This window comes from Elgaria multicarinata, chromosome 4, assembly GCF_023053635.1.
Source record: "Elgaria multicarinata webbii isolate HBS135686 ecotype San Diego chromosome 4, rElgMul1.1.pri, whole genome shotgun sequence".
In the NCBI taxonomy this organism is placed as follows: domain Eukaryota; kingdom Metazoa; phylum Chordata; class Lepidosauria; order Squamata; family Anguidae; genus Elgaria; species Elgaria multicarinata.
Window position 1 is genome coordinate 11897994 of NC_086174.1, and position 27208 is coordinate 11925201.

The 27208-nt window shown below is 44.3% G+C and overlaps 1 long non-coding RNA gene across 1 annotated transcript in view; it reads left to right on the forward strand.

Moving 5' to 3' along the window:
• The window catches only part of LOC134397292 (uncharacterized), a 217562-nt gene that overhangs the window by 117948 nt on the left and 72406 nt on the right, over positions 1 to 27208 (forward strand). The window contains exon 2 of the long non-coding RNA XR_010025356.1: positions 14 to 57. This is a non-coding gene — a long non-coding RNA (uncharacterized LOC134397292). The remainder of the gene's footprint in view (positions 1 to 13; positions 58 to 27208) is intronic.

Consider the following 27208-nt stretch of genomic DNA (forward strand, 5'->3'; position numbering starts at 1 on the left):
ACATGGAGAGGAGGAGGATTATGTACACACCGCCTTGGGTTCCTTGGAGGTAAAAAAGTGGGATATAAATGCAATAATAAATAAATAAGCTTACATTGAGGCAGTAGCTAAATCTTGTCATTTTTTCCTGTATAATATTGCCAGGATTCGATCATTTTTGTCTGTCTCTTCTGCCAAGACGCTTGTTCATGCGCTGGTTATTTCACGGTTGGACTACTGCAACCTTCTTCTCTCTGGCCTTCCTTCTTCTCACATCAGTCCGTTGGTTTCTGTTCACCACTCTGCCGCAAAGATCATCTTCTTGGCTCGCCGCTCTGACCATGTTACTCCGCTTCTGAAATCTCTTCATTGGCTTCCAATTCACTTCAGAATCCAATATAAACTTCTCCTGTTAACCTTCAAAGCTTTTCACAGTCTAGCTCCTTCCTATCTCTCCTCTCTCATCTCACACTATTGCCCCACTCGTGCTCTTCGCTCCTCTGATGCCATGTTTCTCGCCTGCCCAAGGGCCTCTACTTCCCTTGCTCGGCTTCGTCCATTTTCTTCTGCTGCCCCTTACGCCTGGAACGCTCTTCCAGAACATTTGAGAACTACAAGTTCAACTGCAGCTTTTAAAGCTCAGCTAAAAACTTTTCTTTTTCCTAAAGCTTTTAAAACTTGATGTTGTGCGGACTTTATACTGTTAGTTTTACCCTACCCAGTGCCTGTTTACCCTACCCTGTGCCTGTTGGCATTCTCTTCCCCTCCTTTTTGTTTTACTATGATTTTATTAGATTGTAAGCCTATGCGGCAGAGCCTTGCTATTTACTGTTTTACTCTGTACAGCACCATGTACATTGATGGTGCTATATAAATAATAATAATAATAATAATAATAATAATAATAATAATAATATTTTCTTGAATACTGAATAGTTGTTTCATCAGAGTAGGTCTTTCCAAATGTACTTCCAATTTTACTTTAGATGAACTGCAGTGGCAACTCTTATCAATATTTGGTATTTTCCACAGCTATTGGGAGGTGGGAAGGGAACGTGATGGATCTACTCAGAATGAATGGGCTGAAAGCTGATGGTAAAATCTTTGGAATCCAAAGCTTTGGCGTTCCCAGGATCTCTGTCAGGCTGGACAAAGGAGGAAATAGGAAAAGAGGTTAGCTTGACTGCCACAAAATCGACATTTAGGCAGGATCTACACTACTGCTTTAAAGTTCTTTATAACAGTTTTGACAACTGTTGGGGCCCAGGACATGCTCCGTAGACAGTTGTCAAAACTGTTATAAATCACTTTAAAGCAGTAGTGTAGATCCAGCCTCTGTCACAACTTTAAGATGTAGGAGGGGAATGCAGGCTTAGAGAGCAATTCTATGGCCCTAATACAGTGTCTGATGGGCCAAAGGATCCATCTTCATCTCTGACAGAGTGAGCAGGTTAGACTGGCTCAAAGTCTCATGCAATGCAAAACGTTCAAACGGAGGACAGAGAGGACATTCCTCCTCTCTGCTGGCAAGAGCCTGGCAGGGCTGTGGATGAACAGAGGTCTCCAAGTTCAGAGCCTTCCAACATTTGGGATAGACACTCAAAGAATTGCTCTCTTAGGCCTTTGCTAGACCAGGCTATATCCCGGGGTGATAGCCGGGATCATCCTTGTGCATCCAGATGACACACTGGGGATCCCGGGCTCAGGCAGGAATCAACCCTCCCTGGCCCCGGATATAGCCTACCCATTCAAGCCTGCTTTTTCCCGCTGTTTCACCCTGAGACCGCGAGCGTGTGGCCCATTTTCGTGGCTTCTCCTGGCTCTGCGCGATTACTTGCATGGAGCCAGGAGTCATGCACAGGGTGCAGCGCTCCTCAGGAGTGCTGCGCCCATCAGGGCTAGGGTGGGTGGAGCAGGGAACCCCTTTTTTTAAAAAAAAAAAAACAAAAAACCAAACACACCATACCTTGGTGCACAAGAGTTTGTGCGCTTTGTTCCTTAAAAAAATTAAAAAGGTGGGTGTGATGGCTCCCCTCCAGAGGTCGCCACGCCTGATGTGTAAATGAGGGCGGGATCTCGTGTTATTCACTATGCAAGATCACCCCTTCTCCATCCTGGAATATGCGTTAGGTCTAGCAAAGGGCTTAGTTGCATTAGGCTTTGCTAGACTAGGGTGACCATGTTTGGGAAACCAAAAAAGAGGACACCTAGTGTGTGTGTGGGGGGGAAGCAGCTTTCTGAGTCCTGCAGAAAGTACGTTATTCCCCCGCCACATTAAAGAACCCGATTGGAGTGGAGGAGGGGAAAGGATTTCATTCTGCACCACCACCATCCACTCCAATTGGGGCCTTTTCTATAATGTCCACGAATGACCCACTTTCCCCTTTAAGACCTCAATTGGAGCTCGGGGTGGGGGAATGATGTGCCTCAAGAAAGCATGTCATTCCCTCCTGCCATGCTAATGGCAGCCTTAAAGGGGAAGGTGTGTCATTCCAGGACTTTATTGAAAATTATAGAAAATCCCCCCTGACACCATAGAAAGAACAAAAACCAGGACAAATCCGGGGAAATCCTGACAATTGGTCACCCTATGCTAGACACTCTGTAGGCAAATCCCACCAATTGATACAGCACTATACAGCACTGCATGTCCAAATGCCAGGGGGGCAGGACTGCTGATTATCAGGTGACTTTTGTTCCACCATCTACTCATTAGTTGTAGATCTGTTGTAGATCACAAGCTGAATATGAGCCAACAGTGTGATGTGGCTGCAAAAAAGGCCAATGCTATTTTGGGCTGCATTAATAGAAGTATAGCTTCCAAATCGCGTGAGGGACTGGTTCCTCTCTATTCGGCCCTGGTTAGGCCTCATCTAGAGTATTGTGTCCAGTTCTGGGCTCCACAATTCAAGAAGGACGCAGACAAGCTGGAGCGTGTTCAGAGGAGGGCAACCAGGATGATCAGGGGTCTGGAAACAAAGCCTTATGAAGAGAGACTGAAAGAACTGGCCATGTTTAGCCTGGAGAAGAGAAGATTGAGGGAGACATGAGAGCACTCTTCAAATACTTAAAAGGTTGTCACACAGAGGAGGGCCAGGATCTCTTCTCGATCCTCCCAGAGTGCAGGACACGGAATAATGGGCTGAAGTTACAGGAAACCAGATTCCGGCAGGATATCAGAAAAAACTTCCTGTTAGAGCAGTGCGTCAATGGAATCAGTTACCTAGGGAGGTTGTGGGCTCTCCCACACTAGAGGCCTTCAAGAGGCAGCTGGACAACCATCTGTCAGGGGTGCTTTAAGGTGAATTCCTGCAATGAGCAGGGGGCTGGACTCAATGGCCTTGTAGGTTCCTCCCAACTCTGCTATTCTATGATTAGTAAAATTAATCCCCTCCAATTTCCAAAATTAGTGCAAATTTGGACTTGTGAAAATGTTTAATTTACTGCAAAATGTGCATTTTCATGCTTTCATATATTTCTATGATTAAATTTGCATAAAATTCTGATAGTATTTTTTGGGGTCTGCAAGTCCATGGAATCCATGTGACTTGTGAAAAGTGACTCCACTGGTAAATCTGCAGGTTGGAATCATAGAAATTTGAACTCATTTGATTCTGTTGTGGATTTTGCCAACATCCCCAGCTTATATGAATCTTGGAGAAATCTCTAATTCTGAATATATATATATATATATATATATATATATATATTGGAGGAGGAGGAGGAGGAGGAGGTGGTGGAGGAGAAATAAAGCACCCTCATGATGTGACCTGAAATCCATACTGAGTATTTTTTGGGAGGCTTAGGGGTGTCCTAGACACAATGACTTCCTTGCTAATAAACTGCTGACCTTCACATGTAGGGTTGGAGGAAACTCAATTTCAGTTTCTATGAGTTTCTCATTTTTCCATTGTGGGCGTGGGAGAGGATGAGACATGCCTGCTTGCCATTGGCTGGGCACCTCAGCCAATGGACTCCCCCCAACCAGCCCCTGACTGCCAAGCATGGTGTGCTCATGGACCCACATGGCAATGGAGTATGCACGCCTGTAACGTGTAAATTAGGGCTGCCATTTGTCCAACATGACCTTCCTGGAACCCTCTGAGCTGCCATTATTGCGCTTCAATGGTGTCTTACTAAGACGATGGATGGCCCCATGGCTTCATCGGGAGTTTGCTGGACTGTTAAGGAGTTTGTGCGGCACCACAAGCAGGGGCAGCCGGCAGCTCACCAAGTCCGCCACAAAGCCATCCATCCCTGCCACAAAGCTCCTGATTCAGCTGACATTTATGGACAAAGCCACAGGCCTTTCCCCCAAAGCCAGAAACACTCTCTCTCTCTCTCTCTCTCTCTCTGTCTCTCTCTGTGTGTGTGTGTGTGTGTGTGTGTGAATAAAAATGTGCATACATTGCAGGGTGGAATTTGTCAGATAAACCCAAATTTTGGGCACAATGTGTATAATTTGTTCAAATTTCAGCAGCAATTAGCCCAAATTATGGAGGAAATGGGTGTAAAGTACACAAATTGTGCTAGCAATTTGCACACATTTCTATATATGTATTAAACAAAAGAAGAAGAAGAAGAAGAAGAAGAAGAAGAAGAAGAAGAAGAGGAGGAGGAGGAGGAGGAGGAGGAGGAGGAAGAGGAGGAGGAGGAGGAGGAGGAGGAGGAGGAGGAGGAGGAGGAGGAGGAGGAGAAAATCCATGAGCTGGCTCAACCTGATGTAGAGTGAGGCCTTAGCTAGACCTAAGGTTTATCCCGGGATCGTCCCTGGGTCATCCCTGTTCATGTAAATGACACACAGGATATCCTGGGAGCAGGCAGGGACGACCCCGGGATGATCCTGGGATAAACCTTAGGTCTAGCTAACGCCTGAGTTGAGCCAGCTCATGGGGAAATGAGTTGAAGCCTTGGGGGGGGGGCGGTGATGAAAGCATGGTGAGCTCCCCACCCCTGCCAGATGGATTCCTCCAAGGTCCCTAAGATCAAGGGCCTTGGAATTGCCCATCAAAACTTAGCATCTGGGCAGCAGACTGAGCAGGCACATCGGTCATCACATCAGTCTTCCCCACTATGGTGAGATGCATCGTATTTCTATTTATTTTATTTTATTTTATTTTATTTATTTATTGCATTTTTATACCACCCAATAGCTGAAGCTCCCTGAGCGGTTCACAAATCATAATTCTCATTTATACTTATGTACATATGCAAATAAATGTGCATGTGCGAATGGCATGCTGATTGGTCTCTCTTGACCTCTTTTTGGTGATGTGTTGCCTACCTGAGTGGCCGCCTTAAACTCCAGAGATGTCTCCTCGTGATTCTCCTCTCTTTGGCCTTCTAGAGAGGATGCAAGCATTATCTCTGTGGTAGATAACTGCACCCTGGGATGAGGTAGTGGAACAGATCCTGGTTTTGATCCTGTTAACAGGAGTACTCACTGCCGTTTGTCTTTCGTACATGCACATGGAGTCGCTCATTGACATCTCCCCAAACCCCACTGCCTGCTATCCTGCCCAGCGACTCAGGAATTCTCTCTGGAGTTGGCTAGCAGCGAACACATCACTGCCAAAGCTTTGCTCGCTCTCTGGCACCTGACCAAGCCCTGGACCTCAATTCCTTTGTTTATGCCATTAAGCAAGTGTGCGGAGGCCAACGAAACACCAGCTCTGATGCGCTGAGCTGCCAGCAACCTCACCAGTGACCTGGAAGGATCACGTTCTTTGCTTGAAGGAGTTAAGGGTCACATATGATTTTCAGGCTGAAGCTGGATTTGAACTATGGTTTTCAGAAGATGAAAACCAATGTTATTTTTCCCCCTCCCTTGACAAACTGCTGAGATATTAACCTTGAATTATACCTTTTTTCTGGCCCATAACGTAAGTCATTGAATTTCGGTGGGGGAGCAATGCAATAATGCTCCATTCGTAGGGATCGGCGAACTCACCTGGGTCCAATTTGTCAGACTCCCACCCCACTGCTGCTGCCATTCGACCCCGCTTGTGGCACCACACAAGTTTTCTTTGTAGCTCAGCAAGTGTCCGGTGATGTCCCAAGCCCATCTGCCCTCGTCCAGAGCCACTATTGGGCCCAACAATGGGACTCCAGAAATTGCGCATTTCCCCCATTGCATAAATGGCACTCATAAAGGCCTATTTATGCAAGAATAAACTCTTTACTCTTGTACAACTCAAGCCTTTGCAGTCACCATTTATGTAATGGGGAAATTATGTGATTTCTGAAGCCTCCATTGTCATGAAAAATGGAGACTCCAGATGAAGGCAGATGGCTGCTGGGAGCTCATTGGGCTGTGCAGGCACTTGACCTTGCAGGCCTGCGAAGGCACCATGGGTGCCCAACTAGGTCCAGGCAGGACACAGGGGAGTCCATCAGACTCCTGGACCTAACTGGGTACCTGGGGCATCCCTACCTGTAGAGAAGGGGTGGAGAACAGTGCTGATGAGCTCAATTTTGGAGACACTATAGTGACCCTGTTCAGATGACATGCTAAGCCATGGTGGTGAAGCATTTTGAGCTAAATATTATGGCTTAGCATGTTGTGTGAACCATTCTTAACACTAACATTTTGCTGCAAAAGAGTTAGCAGCCTAACCATGGTGCGGCTTTAGCTAGACCCAGGCTGTAGCTAGACCTAAGGTTTATCCCAGGATTGTCCTGGGGTCAAACCTGTTCATCTAAGGCCACAACTAGACCTAAGGTTTATCCTGGGATCATCCAGGTTTCGCCCCTGCCTGAGCACTGGATCCCTTGTGTGTCACCTAGATGAACAGGTTTGACCCCTGGATGATCCAGGGATAAACTTTAGGTCTAGCTATGGCCTAAGTGCCACACAGGGCATCCAGCACTCAGGCAGAGATGAACCCGGGATGATCCTGGGATAAACTTTAGGTCTAAACTATTTAGGTAGATAAACTACGGCCGCAAGGATTATCCCAGGCAAGTGGAGGGGTCATCCCTGCTTGCTCCTGGGATCCCCTGTGTGTCATTTGGATGCACAGGGATGATCCTGGGATGATCCTGGGATGTAGGCCTGCTCTAGCTATGGCCTGTGTCTGAACAGGCCCAATGTTTAGCTCAAAATGCTTAACCACCATGGCTTAGCATGTAACCAGAACAGGGTCAATGTTCTTCAGACTGAGGACCTTCAAGCATTTTTTCCATGGCTACATCTGACAGTATTAAGGAAGGAGTTGTTCCTCTCCCTGTATAAAATCTCCTATCAAACCAGGCAGAGAGGAATTCCCAGTCCCCTACCAACCCATATCTTGACTAGGCCCTAAACCATATTTTTCTATCTCTGAATCAGACTCTTCCGGTGAGACCATGACATCAGGGACATGTATGACACAGGATTCCTGCCTAGCCAAGGATTGAACCTGGGGCTTTCTGCATGCAAACTGGTGCAGGGCTAACCCCACTCCCCATGCTGGATAGGTTGGTTGGGAATTCATATGAGAATTGCAATTCAATACATGTGCAGGGCACCAGGTTGGGGAAAAGTAATCTAGAGATTGGCTACCCTCGCATTAGACCCTCCCATGAATTGTGTTGGGTCATTGGTAACCATGTGCCTGTCTGGACTGTAAATATTGCACAAAGGAAGCAGCAGGCAGCTTTCCCAGTGCAACATCAAAGCCCGACCATTCAGTGATGTTTTGATCTTTTGTTTCAGGTACATGGCAAGAAAACTAGCATCCTCTCTTAAGAAAAAGGAAAGACAGCTAAAAAAATATAAATAAAAAATATGTTACTGGCATCATGCAGTAAGAATATGGACAAATGAGAGAGAGAGAGAGAGAGAGAGAGAGAGAGAGAGAGAGAGAGAGAGAGAGAGAGAGAGACCAAGCTCCTGGGATGGCATTCAGCAGCAGACCATTCTCCTAGAACTCTGTCCAAGAATAATCTAGTAAAAATGTGGACAGAGAACCATCGACCTCAGCTTTCCCCCGAACATATGCAGCTCTGATCAGCCTGGAATTTCAAGAAAAACAAGGTCTTGAACTCTAATCCTCAGACACATAACAAAGCGCACTTCACAGCTGCGATGTACGGCAACTATCAGCTCGGAGGCCTGAGTAGGTCCCAAGACAATGCCTCTTTTATCACCCAGAGGACAAATATCTAGACAGCAATATTTTCTGCATGAATGCTCCGAGCATCTCGCACAACTCCTGACTGAAAGGGGAAAACTGAGCCGAGAGTGTTTGCTGAGTGATCATTTTAATTTACTACTTGATGTAAATCTAAATGAACTGACACCCGGCTTGAGATGGACAGAAAACAATCATCACAAAGAAGAGATAGGAGGAAAGGGGGGAAGAAAGAAACCCCGGGTAGGGAAGACAGAAGGCTAATATTGCAATATCATCTGAGTGGCAGAGGTTTAAGCAAGTTTAGCGATGGCACCTTAATAGAGAGGGAGAGACGGGGCGTGAGTTTCGTTTCCGCAACTCGATTTCCATAATAAGTTCTGTAATATATTTTTTCTTCTTCCTGCGGTTGATTTATTAAACTGTGGGGACAATGGAGGGCCGGAAATGGTTGCTTGGTTTGAAAACATTTCATTATGCAAAAGCACAAATAGCATTGTCCGCAAAGCAAAAATCATTTGGGACTCCACTAGACAAGATCCTGGCATCGGGTGGGGCGGGGGAAATGCAGGTAACTTGACATTAAGTTGGAACATTCATTCTCAATTATTCTACATTGCAGGTAATCTTAGTGTGAACAATAGACTGAGTGGTGTGTGTGTTCGTGTGTGTGAGTATTTATTCTTTGTTGTGCTTGTCTATGCCAATGGAATTCGATCTTAATTCTGATAGTCAGAATGCCAAGTATAGGAGGATGATAATGTAAATCTCCATGCTTAAAGGGAGTGTGTGTGTGTGTGTGTGTGTGTGTGTGTGTGTTTGTGGGGGATGATTTTTGCAAAGTAGTAAAGTAACATTTGAAAGAAAGAAGAATGGACGGTTCAGCCTCAAATTCATCCTTTGCCCATTAATTCGCAGTTACTGAAAATTCCCTTTGCTTTGTGGAGGAATTGATTTACTTAGTTTCTTGAAAAACTGAGACCCCCACCTTATAATTTAAAACTCCCAAGGAGGTTTATAAAAAGAATAGGTAAAATTATATTTAGAAATATAAGAAAACCACCACTACATTAGTTCTTTATCTCTCCAGATTTCAAGACTCAGGGCAGTGGAATTTGGATGAAATGCCCACCCTAGCAGCAGATGTGTTAGCTGTCCCACTTTGAGCTTCTTCTTCTTCTTTTTAACTTGGCTGCTTTGACCTCCGTTTCACATTGAAACGTTTCATTGTATTGACTGAGGCTGTCATCCTGTCATCCATGGAAGGGCATGGGCTAAAGGATATATACAGATTTATAGAGGTTGATGGGCAGAGAAGGAACCAGAAACTCCACCTCGACTCTGCATGAACAGAGTGCTGGACTAGATGGACCCTGGGTCTGATCCAGCATGGGACTTCTTATGTTCTTATGTTGATTGCAGGGTGTTCTTGAGAAGGATCTGATGATCCCACAAAAAGTCCAAAGCATAGTGTATGCCCCATCTGTGGAATGGCAGGTTTTGGGACGGCTAAGAGCTAGCAACTTTAGCAAAGGGGGATCATTTCTGGCCACTAATCTTGGCTGAGGCAAGCAAGAGGTGTCCAGATCTCATTCCTTGCCAAACAAAATACTCTCTCTTCTTCGGTGGGCAGTGAGGAATGTTCTATCGATTAAGGAAGAACATCTAAAGGGAGCTAAGGCAGAAACTAAATGGCATGTGGCGATAGAATGCTGGTTTACACTGAAAGGAGTGTGCAGGTAAGGGGGAATAATTCTGTCCTTGCCCCCACCTGATCTCATTGTGTACATAGAATCATAGAATAGTAGAGCTGGAAGGGGCTTATAAGGCCATCAAGTACAACCCCCTGCTCAGTGCAGGAAACCACCTTAAAGCATCTCTGACAGTTGGCTGTCCAGCTGCCTCTTGTGTGGAAGAGCCCACAACCTCCCTAGCTCATTGGTTCCATTGTCGTACCGCTCTAACAGTCAGGACATTTTTCCTGATGTCCAGCTGGAACCTGGCATCTTGTAACTTGCTTGAGCATCTCTATTCCCACACTGATACTGGAATTGAGTTGAGCTCTAAAGAAAAGAGCCAGAATAAGAAGAGTGCAATGGTTTGAGGTGAAGGAAGTGGGAAGGTTTAGATCCTCTCACCTGTGTGATACCTTCTGTGTAAACAATGGACCTTCCTCACCCTACAATGATTATCAGAATGGGTTCCCTGCAATTAATATGAGACTGGATTAGACACATGAATAAATATTCAGATGTCTCCCATATGTCCAATCAGGCCCAACTGGGACCCCAACCATCTGGCACAGGAGACTGGCTAAACCATCAGAAGGTGGTTCAGGAAAAAGGGTCTCTGGACAAGGGGGGTTTCCATTAGGTGGCCCTTCTTTCTAGTTGTCTCATGTTGTCCTAATCCATGTTACCAATGAACAATCAAATTCCATGGTTCTTTGTATGATTTCCCAGTGAAGGCACACTCTAAAGGACAGCAGGCAGGCCTTTGAATTTAGGGATGTATGAGAATTTCTTTTTTTGCTTGCAAAAGATATGAGCGTGCCCTCTTCAAAACTCTGAACACAATAGCAAGCGTGAGCATAGGGGCACCTAATTGCCATAGGAGCCCACATTCAGTTGGTGGAACTGTCCCAGTTTGATTTGCACCCTGATTTAGTCTAAGATGCGCAAATTAGGAAATCCATGCAAAACTGGAGAAATTTGCACACATTTCACATTAAATCACTGCTTGACTTGTGCACTTTTCCAGATTGCACAGAGCGAGCAGCGATCACAAACGCAAACAGTAATCAGGTATGAGACAAATGGCGAGATGATGTTTGGAGAATCATGGCAAACTCAAACGTTGCCCATACGCCCACACCTTCGTTGTGCCTTCCTGCCATTTCCTTTTTAAAAATAAAAATAAAAAATTACAAGGTAAAAAATATATTTACAGTTGTTTCTACAAAGCATAGTTACAGTCTTTAAAAATAAAAAAAAGGTTTTAACAGTAAGGCATTATCCATTTTATATATCTATCTTTCCTGATCCAGTTTCAACCTCATTGGATAGTAGCAATGGTAAAAGAGAAATTAGTTATGCCATTTCCAGGAGACAGACGTCTCTCACTCAGATCAGGGAGCAGAAAGGAAGAAGTGGTCACCACTGCTCCAGAAGGGCATAGTCGCTTTTCAGTTCAGGAATCATGGACTCAGCACCAAATGTTCTGTTGAAGGGCCCGGTGTGCTATGAGGGGACCCCAGCTCCATCCACCTGGCTGTGATGTATGTGCAGTGATGCCTGTTAGAACTGGGAGCTCATCTACACCAAGCAGGATATTCCACTATGAAAGTGATATATAAGAGGCAGGAGCCACACCAAGCAGCGTATAGCAGTATGAAAGCGGTATATGGCATGTTTCAATGGGCCCCAACAGTTGTCAGTGCACTTCAGTAACACTATAAAGCAGTAGTGTGGCTCCTGCCTTTTATATACTGCTTTCATAGTGGAATATCCTGCTTGGTGTAGATGAGCCCTGGGATACGTTGACAATGTATCAATGTATCAGGAGGGAAGAAGCAGCAGCCAGGCACCTCTCCACCATGCCTGGGTCCAGCTCCAGCTGAGAGCCCCCTCCCTCCTGCTGTCAACTGTCTCTGGAGAGGCCACCAGTGAGGGAGGAAGCAGCAGCCAGGCACCTCTCCACCATGCCTGGGTCCAGCTCCAGCTGAGAGCCCCCTCCCTCCTGCTACTAACTGTCTCTGCAGAGGCCACCAGTGAGGGAGGAAGCAGCAGCCAGGCACCTCTCCACCGTGCCTGGGTCCAGCTCCAGCTGAGAGCCCCCTCCCTCCTGCTGTCAACTGTAACTGCTGAACTTTCCAACTAAGATTGTAGTGCCTGAATTTGCTTTCCTTTCCCCCCTCCTCCTCCTCCTCCCTCCCAATCCCCTTTCCTTTTGTGTCATGTCTTTTAGATTGTAAGCCTGTGGGCAGGGACTGTCAAGAAATACTTTTGTAAGCCGCCGTGAGAGCCTATTTTGGCTGAATGGCGGCATAAAAATCCTTAAATAAATAAATAAATAAATAAATAAATGTGACAGTGTCAAGAAGACAGTCTGCCAACGGAAATTATTCCATTACCTGGAGGGCCTTTTCAGTTGGGTGGAAACACGGCAGAAAGGTCTCCAGAATTATCCTTGGGGCTGATACCTTGGACATCCTTCAAGCAAACTTAAGAGCTGGCTTCGAACCAAACATCTTGAAAAGGCAGGTCTTTGAACACCCAGGAGTTATATGCTGCCTTCAAGGCAATGACTTCACATAGTACCCACATTTTAAGGCATTCCTTCAAACAGCTGCCTTCATCTCTCATCCAGCTGTCATTTTCCAACATGGAACTTAAATATAGTTCTATGAGCCTTACCTAGACACTCAGGGAGGTGTTTCCTCCAGGAGATTGACTCTTAAGGCAGTTCTTCTGCTAAGGATGGGTGAGAAAGACATTTTAATTTTAGCTTACCAAATTTAATATTAGCTTATAGAATTCTTGCTTCCTGAAGCTAAATACAAACCTGAATGCAGTTTGCAGCCAAAATCTGTCCATTTACAAAATTTGTGATCTAGCACACAAAAATAGCAAATCTTTCCAGAGAATGTGCACAGAAATGCATACATTTATTTTAAAAGATCACAAAATGCATACATTTATAAAAAAAATGGACCCCAAAACACTTTGAGCAATGAGGGAACATGTGTACATTTGCAAATGTGCACACAGAGGTGTGCTTTTGGGGATAAATGTGTACATTTACAAACGTGCATGCAAAATGTCTACACTAAAGAAAATGTGTGCAAACAGTACAAATAAATTTTCATGTGGATTAAAGAAAACGCCACATCCCAATGTGGAACTAGAACAGAAGGAACTTACCACTTGAAAAATGAGAACTGAGTGAAATCCAACTTGACAGATTTTGAATCAATGTTTTGTAGTCTGGGGTTTTTGAACTGGAAAAGCAGGGAAAGGAAGGAAAGAAGGAAAGGTAGGAAGGAAGGAAGGAAGGAAGGAAGGAAGAAAGGAAGGAAGGAAGGAAGGAAGGAAGGAAGGAGTGGAGCTTCACATGTAATGAGTGGTACCAATCTCTCCACAATTTGGGTTTTCAAATGTTAGTGAAAACTAGCTCAATAGATTGAAATGGCATTGACTTATCAAATACCTCTAAAGTAGGGGTGTGCTCTGCTCCATTTCAGATCCCCAAATCTGAAGTGGAGCAGGCTGATCCTCCTAAACCCAATTTTGGAGCGGGTTGGGGAGGTCCGGATCAACCCAAAGCGGTTCGGAATGGTCCGAATCAACCCAAAGCGGTTCGGAATGGTCTGGATCAACCCAAAGCGGTTCGGAATGGTCCGAATCAACCTGAAGCGGTTTGGAATGGTCCGAATCGATTCAGACTGTTCCAAAGCTTCGGAGGCAGGTAAGTGGGGAAGGGGGGAGAGGGACTTACCTGGCTCCACCATCCGTCACCGCTGCAGTCCGTGCGTCAGCTTCGACTGCCGACAATCGGGATACGAAGCGGTTCGGGGGGGGGGCATGTACAGCCCTACTCTAAAGTTAGATGGCATTCTGTCTGAAACCCCAGGCATTTGTATGGTGTCTGCAGCCTTTTGGTCTCATTAATATTTACTGCCCCAGTCAAAAATCACACGCTTAAGTTTGAGCCTCATAAAGAATTTCCTGCTTTTCTTTTGACATGAGCCTCATAAAGAAAGGGTCTCCCTTGGAGCATGGTGAGCAGAGAAGATAGCCAGTTTAGGGAAATGAGAAATTATCCAGAAGAAAGGGTGGTTGTGTGCGTGTGTGTGTGTGTTTTTGGGGTGGGGGGGGAGGGAGAAGTTTGAAGTAAACATATGGTTTAAATGCCCCAGCCTATTTCAGATCAAGCTGGGAGAGTTGAGAATGGTAGGTTCAGAGATCCAGTTCACTGCTCACTCCTACTGTGTTTGCCTACTAATTGCGTCCCACGTTTGTCAATCAAATATTTGCAATTAACAAAAATATTCCCTTAAGAGACGTATAACAGAGGCTGTCTAAGCAGCCATTGCATTGCTATCAGAGTCAACACTAGGAAAGGGGGGAGGGTAACCCACGGTGATATAAGTTCATAAAAATATTCTGTTGCCGATGACACTTCCTGAAATTTCCAGTCAAAATATTAACAAGCCGAATGAGAGAGCGAAGTGGGGGGGGGGGGTGTCAAAGGGATTTTTTTTTCAAGGGAGAGAAACTTTGATCTCGGTGCTTCTGACCCATCTTCCACCTCGGAAGCTTCAGTCTCGGAGAACAACTAGCAGTTTTATTTTTTTCACGCAGCGTATCCCTTGCCCAAGGATGAGAGTTGGCTGAGCGTTTTATTTAACTCCAATTTATCTAATGCCGCAAAGCCCAACCTCACCGTAGCAAGAGACCATGTGCTCAGTTTCAAGTTGGACCTGGAGGAAGCAGGCCGGAATAATTAGTTGGAGGCCAGTTTGAAAGGAAGCAATATTTCCTAAAGAGCTCGGGGTGCCAGTAATTTGCTAGGAATTGGAGAGCTTCCATATGCAATCCAGAAACTGCAAATGTTTTTCAAACTCAATATTGCCACAGAAAAGAGGTGGGAAGGTCATTGGGTGCTTTGCCCGTGTTTCCTTGAGTCATCCGCTGATAAGAAATATCCCTGTATTTTTTGTGTGTGCAAATAAATAAATGAAAAATCCTTCCTGTTTATTTCTTCTTTTAATTGTTGAACACTAAACTGGTTTAGTGGGAGCTAAGGATGTCAGATATATCTACAGCAGGATGAAGTGAGTTTTCGCAACAGGCTGGGAGTCCATGACTGGCCCAAATTCACCCATTGGTTTCCATGGCTGAATGGGAACTAGAACCCAGATCTCCTGACTCCTAGTCCAACACTTTGGCCACTACACCACACTGACTTGTGGGTAGGGATGTCATTGGAGTCGAGGAAGGGGGTGGAGTCCAGCGATGTCCGCCATGCTTGCCCAACTTGCTGCACACCAAGTCAGGCAAGCACAGCCCTCCCCTCTGGACCATTGAGGCAACATTTTGTATAAAAATGGCAGTTCATCCTTTTTCTTGAATGCCCATTGGCACAAATGGTGGCATAAAGGGGCCATCTACACAAAATTACAGGTGTGGCCCATTTACACCTGTATTTTTACACAGATGGTCACTTTATGGCCACCATTTGCATGAATGGGCATTTATGAAAAAAAGACAAGCCACCATTTTTGCACAAAATGGCAGCTTGCCGTGGGATTAGGCTGCTCACCAGGCAGTGAACAGGATTGGGCAGTCTGACAAGCAGTGTACAACACAGGCTATGGTGAATTTTCCTGGCCTATGCTCTTTTTTTTAATTTTTCTTACTTTCTGGAATTTTATGCAAACTTAGTCATAGAAAAATATATAAAAACAGCAACAACAACCCAGTGGAAAACGTGTCCCCATAGGGGATGTCTATACCTATGGGCTTTCCAGGATGGGGGGATCCTCCCCACAGAGTCTAAATGGCTGTGCAACATCCCAGAAGGGAAGAGGAACTTCACAGCCACCATTTTTTTTTAATGAAGAGAAGCCAGTTGTACAATTGCACAAAACAACCCTTTGAACTATCCCCCCACCCACCCCATTGGGCACGGACTGCCCCTGTGCAGCTCCATGCCCGTTTTAAGAGCCCCACTTGTGGGGAGGAAGGGAGAATCAGGGAGTGGGCACCAATCACATGGGGTTGGGAGGGGTCAGGAGCAGAAACTGACTGGGTGGAAAGAGTGACTCCCCCATACCCATACCCATACCCATACCCATACCCATACCCATACCCATACCCATACATGTGATTCCAATCTGGATTGGAGCCACATGATTACACTAAAGTAAAAATAAAATCTTAAGATTGGCTCCACGATACATGTTAAACATAGCATGTAGTGTGTAGTTTAGCCCTAAGAAGAGGACACTGTAATTGACAGATTATTATTTTTTTAAATTACAATGGTGCATTAATGTATAGGGATGTTTGAGCTCACCAAGAGACTCCAACCTGTCTTAGGAAGCTCATTTGGCCTAACTCCTATTTTTAATAATAATAACAATAACAATAACAACAATAATAATAATTTCTTACCCACTTCTCCCTCTGGATCGAGGTGGGGAACAACATTAGTACAACAATACAGTATAAATGAAATTCACATCTTTATTTATTTATTTGTTTTATTTAATTATTTGTTACATTTATATACCACCCCATAGCCGAAGTTCTCTGAGCAGTTTTAAATTACAATGGTGCATTAATGTATAGGGATGTTTGAGCTCACCAAGAGACTCCAACCTGTCTTAGGAAGCTCAGTTGGCCTAACTCCTATTTTTAATAATAATAACAATAATAATAATTTCTTACCCACTTCTCCCTCTGGATCGAGGTGGGGAACAACATTAGTACAACAATACAGTATAAATGAAATTCACATCTTTATTTATTTATTTGTTTTATTTAATTATTTGTTACATTTATATACCACCCCATAGCCGAAGTTCTCTGAGCAGTTTACAAAAGTTAAAAACTGTAAACATTTAAAAAGTATACAAACTTTAAAAACATAAAAACAACAGTATAAAAACAACAGTATCCATTTAAAAACAACAGTTCTGGAGTCCATTAAGAAACAAACGTAGCGTTGTTAAATGATGTTAAATGCCTGGGAGAAGAGAAAAGTCTTGACCTGGCGCTGAAAAGATAACAGTGTTGGTGCCAGGCGAGCCTCATCGGGGAGATCATTCCACAGTTGTGGGGGCACCACCGAAAAGGCCCTCTCCCTTGTTGCCATCCTCCAAGCTTCCTTTGGAGTAGGCACTCGGAGGAGGACCTTAGATGTTGAGCACAGTGTACGGGTAGGTTCATGTCGGGAGAGGCTTTCCATCAGGTATTGTGGTCCCAAGCCATGTAGCACTTTATAGGTTAAAACCAGCACCTTGAATTGGGCTCGGAAATGTATAGGCAGCCAATGCAAGTGGGCCATAATCTTTAAAAATTCTTAGGTTTCAAATTCATCTGGGTAGGCCTGCCGGAAAAGGCTAGTCTTAAATTCAAAGAGAGAGTTAAGTTTACAAATCTCCTCTGGCAGGCCATTCCACAGTCTGGGCAGTGACAGAAGAAAAGTTCCTCTGTGTAACAGTTGTCAGCCTAGTTTTGGCTGACTGAAGTAAATTCTCACCAGAGGAACTGAGTGTGCGGGGCGGATTGTACAGGAGAAGGCGATCCCACAGGTAACCTGGACCCAAAGCATGTAGGGCTTTGTTCGGGATCTGTTCATTCAAATGGGAGGATTTTACATTTCTAATGGGGAAAGTGCACATCAGCCTCATTGACAGAAGCATGAAAAATGAGTATTTTTTTTTTTTGTGTGTGGGGGAAATCGTATTCTGAAGTGTGCATTTATCCCCTCCCCCAAGCAATATACATTTATTTTCATATGATCTCAAGTTCAGGAATGATATAACATTTTCAGAATCTGCTCTTCTTTGGATGTTCACCCGTTCACCCCCATTCGTTCACCGCACAAACTACTTTAGCCGTCTGTCCTCATTTGGAGCCTCCGTTGCGCACCCAATGGAGGCTCCAGAAATTATGCATTTCTTCCCGTTGCATAAATGGCAGCTGTAAGGGCCCCATTTACACAAGAGTAAAGGTGTGAATGCATTTGGGACATGGTGGTGGCAACTCCTGCTGCAGCCGAAACTGAAGCCCTTGTGATCTCTTCATCTTTGCAGACCACGGGTGCTTGCAGTACCGGTCTGTGAATGTGCCATGGTGCCCAACTGTGTCCAGGAAGGCAGACGTGGGGAAGTCCATTGGACTTCCAGACTCAGTTGGGCACCCACAGTGTCCCTAATCCTGGGGCAAGTTCTTATGATTTGCAAACTGAAATGAGAATCTCCTACATCTGTACCAAAGCGAAGAATGCGAAGTATGGCAGCAAAAATGGGTCATAAAAGGTGAACAATTTTCTTCCTAAAATGGTGATGGGGGAAGATGGTTCAACGCCTTGCAAAGCGCCACTTCCAGCACAAATGTTCAGCCAGTGGAGGCTGGTGACTCCATTTTCAGTGGGGCCGTGAATCCATTCTGGGTTTCAGTCAGACCGACCAGAACTCTAAAGGAGAGATGGAAGGTGCTGAACCTATTTTGGGGAGAGGATTCAACACCTTGAAGAGCTCCTTCCAAGTTCTGGCTGGTTCTGACTGAAACCCAATATGGATTCACACCCCCACCAAATTCGGATCCACCAGCCAGCACTGTATTCTGCCCAGCCTTCATTTTAACCTGAGAGTTCAGTAAAGCAGCTGCCGACAATGTCAATGCCTGCAAACAAAGAAGGAACGTGGCTTTCCCACAGCCTCTAATTCCACAGCAAAAGCAAGATGAATCTGGAGCCCGCACTTTGGATCCCTGTGGGAAGGGGGGGTATCCAGCCACCCCCCTCGATTGTCTGTCCCTTTATCATGAAAGGAAGCAAATCCCATCCCAGAGATTGTTCAGCCAACAGCGGACAAAGAAGCAGGGTAGCTGAGCAGGTGCCTTCCCCCACAGATAACCGTCCGAGTGGCCAGTCTCAGGCTTGGATGCAACGCAAAAACACAAGAGGGAGGGTTTGGCATTGGCCGTACACAGCTGCCTAGGTAGGCCCTCCACGTGGCCATTGGTGTGCGCCTGAAAACCGGAGCAGATAAAGGGAAATCGCAAAGCTGGTCAATGCAGATAGCACTGAAAAGGAGGCTGGCCTGAACCTGCCTCTGAATACTAGCATGTGATGTGGAGATTCAGACTTGGAAATGCAGCCATGCTCTGCGTATAGGAGCATCCATTCTCGAAGCTGAGAAAAGGGAGAAGGAACGTATCGATGTTTATTTTATTTTTTTAATAGATTCTTATCTATCTATCTCTACATTTTATAGCTAAGTGGTATACAAAGGGGATACACTAAATCACATGAAAATAAAACTTCTATAAACACACACACATTAAGCCTGTGTGGCAGGGTGTTGCTGTTTTATTCTTTTACTATGTACAGCACCATATACATTGATGGTGCTAAATTAATTAATTAATTAATTAATAATAATAATAATAATAATAATAATAATAATGTCCTCACAGGACCATAATTAATAGATGCATTGGGCAGCAAAATAAATCAGGGAAGGCCAGGATAAATAGATAGTACTGTATGTCACTACTGGAATTGCTTAAGAACACAATAAGAGCCCTGCTGGATCAAACCAAGGGTCCATCTAGTCCAGCACTCCATTCACATAGTGCCCAAGCAGGCTGTCGACCGACCAGGAACCCACAAGCAGCACCCTCCCACCCATGTTCCCCAGCAACTGGTGCACATAGGCTTTCTGCCTCTGATACTGGAGGTAGCACATAGCCATCAGAACTAGTAGCCATTGACAGCCTTCTCCTCCAGGAATTTATCCAACACCTTTTTGAAGCCATCCAAATTGGTGGCCATCACTATATGTGGTGGGAGTGAATTCCATAGTTTAACTATGTGCTGTGTGAAGAAGTCTTTCCTTATATCTGCCCTGAAACTCCCACCAACCAGCTTCATGGGATGACCCCACTGGGTTCTAGTATTGTAAGAACATTGTATGTATGTATGTATGTATGTATGTATGTATCCTTGGTGATTCATCAATTAATTCCTTCATCATTCATTTTATTCCATAATTTTGGCACTGTACTATTGACCCATTACTATCTTGAAGCCTCTAGCAGCATGTAATCATGATCAGCACAAGATCACAAAATCAGTGACGTCAGTCCAAGCAATAAAAGAGCACACTGGTCCACAAAGTCAACCCAATTAGTTCCCCACCCCCCAGCCCCTAATGATATTATCTAAATATCATAAAAGGACTGGCTGCAGAGAGAATTCCAGAGGGAAGGTGCCACCACTAAAAAGGGCTGAGATCTAACTACCCTTGCCTAGGTTTCCATGAACAAAAGGACAGGGCTATGTCTGAAGATCCTAGAGTATAATGGGGAGTGAATGGGAGGATTTTGGAAGACTTCTCTTTTGATCATACTCCTCTGCTTCATGATAATCTGTCTCTGTGTTTTTCTGTCTACTAGGAATAGGTGAATGTACCATTTGATTTTTTTTTAAATTAAATAAATCTCAAGTCCTCTCCTTATTTATTTATTTATTACATTTTTATACCGCCCAATAGCCGAAGCTCTCTGGGCGGTTCACAAAAATTAAAACCATAATAAAACAACCAACAGGTTAAAAACACAAATACAAAAATACAGTATAAAAAGCACAACCAGGATAAAACCACGCAGCAAAATTGATGTAAGATTAAAATACAGCGTTAGAACAGTAAAATTTAAATTTAAGTTAAAATTATTAAGTGTTAAAATACTGAGATACCTTCCTGAAGAATTCTGTGAATTGGGTTTATTCATTAATAATACTTATATAATAAAATCTCTAAGCAGTTCACATATAAATATGAAAATTCACAGTTACACATGTGATGAAAATCCGTTTCCGCTACAGTGACAATATAAATCACATTTAGGGCAGTTTCCAACACATCACTCCTCTTGCACTAGTAATATACCGCTAGCGTAAGTGACCTCTAGTGGTAAATCTGGCATGATGGGTTTCCCGGGGGTGAGTGGGTGGGTGGGGAAGCAGCATCCCGGCTTATGCTGTTGTGCTAGTGGTTGTTCAATAGCATAAGTGGCGTGACGGTGTTGGATATTTTAGTGGATGTGCTATTTAGTACAATTTCAGCTACAAAAACAATAAAAGACCATACAAGGAACAGTAATATGGAGCAGTATATGATTCATTGTAATTAATTACAAAACAGAGCAAGCTTGGTTGAACAAGTATGTTTTCCGGAGGCTATCGAAACATTCCACATTTTCTGCATCTGCAAATGCACAGGGGTACTAGGCCTGGATGGATGGATTTCTCCCACATTAGGGTTTTGTTTTTTGTTTAATCCCAAATTTCTGTCATTTTGAATATGGAGGACTTTGTTCATTTTGGTAAATATTTATCAAAATTAAACTGAAAAAAAAACCCTCAACCATCCCTGCTAGGGGCATGCACACCGCCCTGGAATTATCTGGTAACCACGAATGTCTGCAGAGCATTCAATCTTCTAGAGTGGAGATTGGCTGCTTCCAAACCCATTAATTAATATCAGAGTGGAGACTTGCCCAATCAGAGCTTCTAAAGTCTCTGAAATTATCCTTCTCTCTCTCTCTCTCTCTCTCTGTGTGTGTGTGTGAATTGAATATCTCCATATTTGGAAGACACTGAGTGGGATGAGGGGTAGTTTTGATATTGACATATGTGGCTAATCAATTAGGAATTACCACAACTCTGGCTGCTGATTCTGGCAGTGCTGTGGGACTGGCTGGCACCATGATTGAGAAAGCTTCTACACCTGTGTCAGGCACAGGCAGGGTCTTTATTTCAGTTAAACTATTACTCCTGTTGGCTGGCTGGGGTGGGGTGAGTGGGTCCATCCAATAAAACGAGGGCACCAGGTTAGAAAAGGATGGAGTAGAAACTTCCACCAGCAGCAATGGAGTTGTGCATCAGCAAAGAAAAGGATAAAAGCTCCTTCCATAAATGTGCAGCTCTGGATTAATGTGTGTGTTTGTTTAAGGGTTTGAGTGGATTTATTTAAAAATTTCTAAAAAATCAAGGCATGAATGAATCTGTTACAGACTTGGTAGGCCTAAAGCCCTCCATGAGCTGTCACTGTGCCAAGTTTCATCTCTTCATCTTTATAAAATTACTCAGATGTATTTTTTTAATTTTCATTAAAGAAATCCCTAAAAATCAAATCATGAACTAATCTGATTCAAACTTGGCATGAATAAAGTGCTCCTTAGAAGCTATCATTGTGCCAAGTTTCATCTTTTTATCTTTAAAAACGAGGGAGCTGTAAGCTTTTGGTTAATTTCTGAAAACAGGTGGTTTTCCGATGGGTAATCCAACAGGGCGGAGTAAGGGGAGCCACTACAGAACTGAGAGAGATAATAGCCTCTACAGAGCTCTGGCTCGAATTTTGAGGTAGAGAAGACCCTGCTATCTACATGTGCACCAGCAAGGGGCATATTTGGGCAGTTGCCAGTGTTCCAGCATCCTAGCAGAGCTGCTTGCTGCTGCTTGCCTTTGGACTTCTGGCCAGCACTATCTGCTATGCCACCATTTTAATTTCTCTCCATGTAGCGTGACCATATGAAAAGGAGGATAGGGCTCCTGTATCTTTAACAGTTGCGTAGAAAAGGGAATTTCAGCAGGGGTCATTTGTATGCATGTTGCACCTGGTGAAATTTCCTCTTCATCACCACAGTTAAAGCTCCAGGAGCTATACTGCAGCTATAGTGTGACCAGATTTAAAAGAGGGCAGGGCACCTGCAGCTTTAACTGTTGTGATGAAGAGGAAATTTCACCAGGTTCCCCATATATACAAATGACACCTGCTGAAATTCCCTTTTCAATACAACTGTTAAAGATACAGGAGCCCTATCCTCCTTTTCATATGGTCACACTACTCTATGTCCCCGACATTAGGAATGGATGGACTTGCCATGGCCGACTCGTTGGATGCTCGTCCCACCACCAACTCCTGCTCACATCGCCTTGAGATCTTCTTTGAGGCTCAGCGAGTGTGGCCTTAGCGAGACCTAAGGTTTATCCCGGGGTCATCCCTGCTTGCTCCAAGGATATCCTGTGTGTCGTTTACATGAACAGGGATGACCCCAGGACTATCCTGGGATAAACCTTAGGTCTACCTAAGGCCTGTCTGACAATGTTGCAAGCCTGCCTGCCCTCGTCCAGAGCCTCCATTGTGTGCATGGGGGCACTGGCTCAGTGCTGGAGCTAGGCTGGGGATTCACAGGTGTTGATCCAAACTCAGGGCTCTGCAGCATCTCAGGCTTGGGGATGGTGTCTCTGTTTCTGCAGTGGTGTTTGAGCTCAGAGGCAGTGCCTCCTCTGTTGGCACAACTGGTTCTTCATCCTCTGAGTTCATGTCCAGGTAACTGCTAGACACTAGGGTCATGACAACTATGTAGGATGGGCACTGAAGTTCCTACATCAGACCCAGCATCCATAGGTGTAAATAAATCTATGCATATTTCCAATAAAACTTCCAGGATGCGAGGTATCTCTTCCACCACTGACAGTTCTGAACACCCCTCTCCTCCTCAGAATTTCAACAAGCAGCATCAAGTAAAGTAGGGATGTATAAGAATGTCATTTATGTCCACAAATTATGCAAACATGCTGCTTTTGAAACCAGCAAAACAGATGCAAGCAGGAGAATGTGTTCTTTGAAACTGTCCACAAATTCTCAGACATGCATTTGCATTCTTAAAATGCACTTTTTTTAAAATGCATTTTAAAAAGTATGTCGTCGGGTGAAAGTCCAGAAAAGTTTACGCACTTTCAGATGCATTAGAAACTTGAAATTTGGCACACTGGTAGGTCTGGCTGTACAATGTAATAGAAAAATCTAAAAACGTGGAATTGTGGGTTTTAAGTATTTTTAAACCATTCAAAAAAACCCCAACAACCCTAGGCTTAAACTTACAACTCCCAGCATGCCTTGGGCAGAACTCCCAGCATGACTTGGGTGGGAGGCAAGACTTACCGGCCCTTGGCAGCCATTGTGAGTGCATAGGTGGGTTGCTGCTGCATGTCTTTCACAGCCCCGACTCCTAAGGTTAGTCTCATGCAGTCAACCCAATTCCACATGGAAGGAACCAACCCACATAAATGGGCTGCATCCATTTGCAGTGTCTCCTCCCACTCGCCATGCGTGGTTTTAAAATCATAACTCAATAAAACATTGCGACTTTGAAAGGCCGAACTCTGAACATGCTCAAAGGCACCCCATCCTGATATTGCTGTTTTCTCAGAACCTGGGAGAAGTGGCCTTTCTCATTAAGAGGGAGGAAGGGGAGGCACTCTGTGCATGCTCAGAAACAGAACCGACAAAGCGGGGGAGTGCCGGTCTAGCCCTAGCCCTTCAGAGCAGGCTCCTGATGGAGCACTTGTTGTGTTCCTGCTTTGAGCAGGGGGTTGGACTCGATGGCCTTTTAGGTCCCTTTCATCTCTACTGTTCTATGATTCTATAAATCTAAGTGCAGGCCAAGGCAGTCCCAGCAGGATTGGCCAGGGCTGCTGCGTCCACTGACAGCAGCTTATTTCCCCTCCTTGGCAATGCTACTCCTTAATCAGCCTCAGTAGCGACAAGAGGATGTCTCAGGGGATATGGGCAGCTTTGGTCTGCCAAAGGCATGATGGGAGGTGTAGTACTGGCATGTAGAGTGGCTTATTTAAAATAAAGTATGGGTGAGCAAACCAGGTCACTGGAGATACACACACACACACACACACACACACACGATCAGCTTCAGTCCTGGTGGCCCTAATGCTGATGTTGGACCTGTTTGCCACTTCTTCCATCACCTGCTACTCTCTGGTGGGGGTGGGGGGATGCCACTGGGTGGCCTAGGCTGTGGACTGCCAGAATTCAGCCCCATGGTCCATCCCTAGCTGTACCACTGCTAATTGAGGAAGAGGAGTCATCACTGCAGCCTTGAAGAGCCAGTTGTGAAGATGACAATCTCATCCATCCCTCCTTTTAGGGGACCAGTTCACTGGGAGTTACAGATCCATATTTTCCAACCTTTCTCTCCCCCTCCATCCACCATGCCACTTGCAGACATGAATTTAGGGCATGTCTTTCCAAAGCATGTGCATTTACATAGTCTACAGTTTTTACTTATTGATAATTTACACTTTTGACAGTAATTTGATGGTTACTTGGCCATTTATTATTGCATAACGTATGTAATCAGCGTGGAACGAATTTTGCTACTCGGATAAAAGTTACCTGGGTTGTAAAATGAGTTATTAGTAGTGCTTCCATTCCCCATCCTCACATGACTAGGGTGATTGTTGTCACACAGAGCAGGGCCAGGATCTCTTCTCAATCCTCCCCGAGTGCAGGACACGGAATAACGGGCTCAAGTTAAAGGAAGCCAGATTCCAGCTGGACATCAGGAAAAACTTCCTGTTAGAGCAGTGCGACAATGGAACCAGTTACCTAGGGAGGTTGTGGGCTCTCCCACACTAGAGGCCTTCAAGAGGCAGCTGGACAGCCATCTGTCAGGGATGCTTTAAGGTGGATTCCTGCATTGAGCAGGAGGTTGGACTCGATGGACTTGTAAGCCCCTTCCAACTCTGCTATTCTATGATTCTATGAAAGGAGGACTGGGCTCCTGTATCTTTAACAGTTGTATTGAAAATGGAATTTCAGCAGGTGTCCTTTGTATGCATACAGCACCTGCTGGAATTCCCTCTTCATCACAACAGTTAAAGCTGCAGGAGTGCTGCCCTCTTTTGTATCTGGTCACTCTGGTATTGCTCTGGAATCTTTGCAGAAGTCAAGCCTCAAAGTTTCCAGCACGAAGTTACCAAATAAATGTGGTCTCTTCTCCTGCCCAAACTAATCTGTTTATATTTACATCCCCCCCCCCCAAAAAAAAATCATTCCCCCCCATTTGGGGGAAGATTTGCCAAATTGCCACATCTCCCCTCCCTCCAATTTGCCCCCTCCTAAAAACAACCTCTGGTTCAGCATACAGCTGCAATGAGGATCCAATGTCACTAGCAGTGTTTGCTGAGACATGGTATATTTAATTGAAATGATATTCTCATCCCAGTTGCAACGTTGGCCAATAATGTGTCTATTTTATCTATAGCGGGGTGGAAATACATAGAGGGAAGCTTGCAAAGGTTAGCATAAGGGATCTTTAAATATGATCCAATATTTATAAAGGAGAGAGAGAGAGAGGAACGCAAAGAGTTAGCAATTTATTTCGCCAAATTAAATGCTAGGTGGGCTGAGATAACCTTAGGTGTGTTTTATAAAGCCAAACTGAAATGCGGGTGGGGTCTTTGCTAGCCTCAAAGGTATTTTATTTGCTTTCCCTTTTTTACTGTAATTTTCAATTTACATTTCTGTAAATTGGACATATTTATAGACATCACACCTTCCCCGTCAATTTGTTTCACATTTTCCTGCATGTAAAATGTTGGTATGGGACATTGCCTTTTTTATGTCTAGAGAAATAATTAAGAGGCCGAGAGTGAAGTCACCATTCCTTGCCAAGTAAAAATCACTTATGGAAATGATCAAACAGAAATGTCTCCTTAACATTTTGCAAACCCACCCAAGCTATAGAGTCAAAATTGTGTGGGATTCATTCCCAAGTTTATTAATACAGCACTTGCACTGAATTTTGACTTCATTGCAGAATCTGGCCTCTTCAACCTTTCTTCCTGTTATTTTCTTCTTTTTTAAAAAAACAAACAAGGGCTTTTATTTGACATTACTGTTAGATACTGAACCAAACTGTACAATCAGCAGAATCACAAGGTATAACTCCCATTGGAATGTACCACTTCAAAAAGCAGGTAGGGAATTAGTCCCCATATATATCAAGTGCTGAAAAAGTAATATGTTCATGATTAAATAAAAAAATTATTATGAGCTCATTTCTCTTTTCTGCACCTGTGTGGTTGTACAGTTTTCATGACCAAGGAGCTAAACCAGGTGGATTCAGCTATCTTTGTTGCATGCTTGAATGCTGCTTCAACCATTTATTATTTCTTCTTCTACCCCCATTCATTTGTAATTGCCTCTTCTACATGTGGCTCCACATTCAGTTTAGCGGGTTATAATCTTTGCAAGATCATGGAAGGTGGGTGAAGTACCTGATGAGTGGAGAAGTGCTAATGTTGTCCTGATCTTCAAAAAGCACAAAAAGGAGGAACCTGGGAACTACAGACCAGTTCCCTGGGAAATTCTTAGAGCAGTTTAGTAAAGAAGTAAGCATGTTGAAAACAATGCAGTGGTTAATAGAAGCCAGCAAGGATTTGTCAAGAACTAATCCTGACAGACTAATCTGATCTCATTCTTTGATTAGGTAACCTCGCTTGTGGACTGTGGG